Genomic DNA, 4,352 nt, shown 5'->3' with positions numbered 1-4,352 from the left:
AGTAAAATAAATAACATTTATTTAAAAATTCAAACTTCTATAAAATTAATGAAATCTAAGTAATTATAATATCAGTGAATAATTTTTCCTTATGTGGAGTGTCACTTTTATTTCATTATATTTTCTTTTCAGTCTTACTTTTTCTTATTAATATTTCTGTGTGGTTCCAGACTGAAGATAAACACTATTTCATTGTCTGTTGGGGAAAAAAAGCAATTTGGAAAGGAGCAGACATAGCTACAGAAAAATGTATTATCAATTTAGGTAACATTGAACGGAGATTAATTAAGATCCTATCCTCCAGGATAGATTTATGTCAGTTGCAAATACTAAATTACTAAGCTCAAAGTGAAAATGGGATGGATGGATAATATCCAAACAATGAAAAGTCATTGTAGATATTAAATATTTCTGAAATCCACACAGTAGTTTCCAAATCTCTTAAAAGCAGTTTTCATCTCTATTTCTCAGTGTATAAATAGCTGGGTTTAGGACAGGTGTAAAAACATAGTAAAACACAGCAAAGAACTTGTCCATCCAGGTGATGTTGAGTGACCACACATAGAGGAAGATGCAGGGTCCAAAGAAGAGCACCACCACTGTGACATGGGCAGAGCAGGTGGACAGGGCCTTGGATGCACCAGCTTTGGAGCTTCTCGAGACAGTGTGAAGAATATGGGCATAGGATATCAGCAACAAAATAAAGCAGGTCACTGCAACAACTCCACAACTGAGGTTCATTAAGATGTTCAAAGTGCTGTAATCCATGCAGACCAACTTCATTACTAGTGATCTATCACAGAAGAAGCTGCCTACCTCTCAGGGGCCACAGAAAGGCAGCTGCACAATCACAACAGTTTGACTGATGGCATGCACAAAACCAATAATCCAAGCTGTCCCAACCAGCACAATGCACCTTTGAAGGCACATAATGACTGTGTAGCAGAGTGGTTTGCAGATGGCCACATAGTGGTCATAGGCCATTATCACTAGTATCACTATCTCTAGTGCTATAATGAAATGGGAGAAGATCTGGTGCATGCAGCCTGCAAAGGACATGGTCTTGTGCTTCCTGAGAAAGTCTGTGATCATCTTAGATGTGGTCTTTGCGGAAAGCCACATATCAACAAAGGACAGTTTGTCCCGAAAGAAATACATGGGGGAGTGGAGATGAGGCTCAGTGATAACTATAACTAAGATTACAATGACAATATTTCCAGACACAGTGATCAGGTAAAGCAGGAGAAATACCACAAAGAGTACAGCCTGCACATTCCATGGCTGACAGAATCCCAGAAGCACAAAGTCTGACATGGCAGAATGGTTTCCTGCAGTCATGCTGCTCAGTGTCTCCTCTAAACCAAGTGTGAGAGACGATTCATTATCAGATAGAAAAATGGGACAGGACAGGTGATTGCTGTGCAACATTTATTTATTTTTGTTTTAGGTGTACATATGAGTGCCTCTATACATGTGTTTACCACATTCATGTCTAGTACCTGCAGAGACCAGAAGAGGGAAGTAAATTCCACATAACTGGGGGTACAGTTATTAGGCATATGTGGGTGCTGGGAATTGAACCCTCATCCTCCGTAAGAGAAGTGCTCTTCACTAATGAACCATACTCCTGCCCACAGGATACTTGATTTTCACTGTGAAATATTCGCATTAAGGTTAGTCCATTTTTATGTGCACACATGTGAAGAGAAAATTTGACCAAATACGCAAACCTGAATGCCTAATGTTTGCGCTCAGAAAGTGGAATCTAAAATAGGTCTTAGACAGCAGTCTTACAATAGGGAGTGGCTAAAGCAGAATAGAGTCAAAATCTGAAGAAAAAAGAAAGTGTTTCACCTACACTCTAACCCTGAATCATTATTCTAGTAAAGAGAATTTTAGGTAAGGCTCAACCAACTAACCATTGCAGTAAATTAAAAAATGGACTCATACATTTAGGAAGTTGAGTATGAACAAATACTTAAATCCAGTGCAAATAACAAGATACGTTATTGTTTCACTGTCTTATGAATAATAACTTATTTGATCATTAACTCAACCCCTTCTTTTTTTTAATCAAACTAAATGTTTATCTTCAACCCCTAAAAGATGTCAGAAGAATGTTAAGGAGAGAGAAAGAATAGAAAGTAGATAATTTTGGCATGATTGTTTTCATGTGAAACCAGAAGAATGTTAAGGAGAGAGAAAGAATAGAAAGTAGATAATTTTGGCATGATTGTTTTCATGTGAAACCAGATTACTGTTTTTCATATATTAAAACCTACAGTATAATTCAAACAATTTTGTAAACTAAATGGATTAGAACCAACTCTCAATGAAACTAGGGTTGGAAGATAATAAAGTGAAAGCAACTCAGATTCAGATGTGCCGAACACTGAAGGTTGTTCCTTCTGACTGATGCCTGTCCTAACGCTACTTCAGAACAGTACATTTAATCACTACCATTTTATTTGTTTTCCTCCTTTTGTATTATTGGCCTACATAGCTATCACTGATTTATATTTTCTAAAGGGACAATGATCTTTACACATACAAGCAAATTATATTTTTCAAAAGTGCTGAATGGACATGAAATTAAAATTTCAGTGATTACAGATTAGTCATTTTAATTGTAGTTTAATATTGCTTATATTATCTCTATAGAAATTCCATATTTCTCTAAGGTGAATGACAGATAACTTTTTTAGTTTTCTTTTTTTATTATCTTTCCTTAGGGATAGTGTCAGTATTTGTATCCTGTCTTTTATGTTTTGAAATTCTCCATGTGACTCCAGGGAGATCAGGTAAGGGTTAACTTTTATCATGAGCATACTTTTGCTTTCTCTCATAGAAGAAATTATTAACATAAGTTGTGTTATAAAAGATACTCATTTTAAAAAATTTAGATAATATATCTGTTTATTTTGGATAACAGGGCATGCGACGATAGTCTCATCTCTTACAAATAAGGACACTCATCAAAATAGATATTTACTTAATTTCTACAGAAAACATCCTGATGTTTTACCTGAAATAAATGAATAACTTATGAGAAAGATAAATATTAAACAACTTGACCCTTTCTCTTCTTGTATTTCTCTCTCTCTCTCTCTCTCTCTCTCTCTCTCTCACACACACACACACTCTGTATGTGTGTATGTGTGTGTTCAAGAGAAAGAGAAAGAGACAGAGAGACAGAGATAGTGTCTCCTTGTAGCTTCTTGTAGCTCCCAGTTGGTCTGGAACTCAGTATGTAGATCAGGCTGGTGTCCATCTCACAGAGATCGGACAGTGCTGTTTCTCTGGGTGCTGGGATTAAAAGTGCATCACCATGTCCATGCCATCAACATTTTCTTTAAAACTCTTTTTCCTGTTCTTCCAAATAGTTCCAGAAGTTTTCAGTCATTACTAATAATCACTCTACACCTGTTGAGAATGTGGTAGAGAAGGAAGCTAACCATAAAGTTGGAGTTCAACAGTGTTCACGTGATGGATTTCTTAAAAGAGGAATATGTATCTTCCTAAGAAAAAATTCACAAATAAGAAATCAAATTTATTTTAAAAGTTATTTTGAAATTTTTATTATTTCATATTTTAGAAGAATTGTGTTACTTTGTTAATAATCGTCATTAATCAAATTACTAGAAGAGACTTTTGGTTAGATGCATTCTAGCCTTACTCATGTACTCAATGACCTTGTAACCTCTGCCTAATCTAATGTTTGCTTCCATTTGTTCATCTGTAAAAAGGAGGTAACACTAATGGATGTCCTTGAAGAGAAATCAGAACAAATAAAAAGCACTCAAGTTTTTAGTCCTTAGTGAATGTTAATAAATATTATTCTCTCTTTTCAGTAAGTTGATCTTTGAGAAGTCATTTACAAAGCTTATTGACAAATATTTTAGACTTGGTACTTTCTGTAAATAAAGTAGACTTTACAAACATCTACTACTACTTAACAATTTCTTTAACATATGCACACTCTCTCCTCCTTTAAGATATACCATTGTGAACAAGTTCTACAAATATTTGATTTACAGAAACTATATTATCATCTTCTTCTGTTTCCTCAAGAGGAGGAGTTAATATTCTGAAGACTAAGAAGAGGCAATAGGGCATTCTCTCCTGTGTCTTGGAAACCTAACCTGCAACAAAGGAGATTTCCCAGAACAGAAGAAAGGTTCATTGTGAAATTGGTGAACTGAACAATTAGAGAAAGGAGAGAAATTACCATTATTTTAGAGGTAGGAAAATAAACATTTTTAACCATTTATACATATAATATACATAAACAAATATTTTTTGTGATATTAATCCTGAAATTCTTCGCATCTCCCAATTTTCAATTTTCACAA

The 4,352-nt window shown here is 34.8% G+C and overlaps 1 pseudogene; it reads right to left on the bottom strand.

Annotated features, from left to right (window-relative positions):
• Positions 1–401: 401 nt before the first annotated feature.
• LOC103744739 lies at positions 402–1,341 on the bottom strand (annotated as a pseudogene).
• Positions 1,342–4,352: the final 3,011 nt, after the last annotated feature.

Source organism: Nannospalax galili, unplaced genomic scaffold (assembly GCF_000622305.1).
Source record: "Nannospalax galili isolate Female #2095 unplaced genomic scaffold, S.galili_v1.0 scaffold1423, whole genome shotgun sequence".
In the NCBI taxonomy this organism is placed as follows: domain Eukaryota; kingdom Metazoa; phylum Chordata; class Mammalia; order Rodentia; family Spalacidae; genus Nannospalax; species Nannospalax galili.
This window is presented reverse-complemented; position numbering and strand designations above follow the sequence as displayed.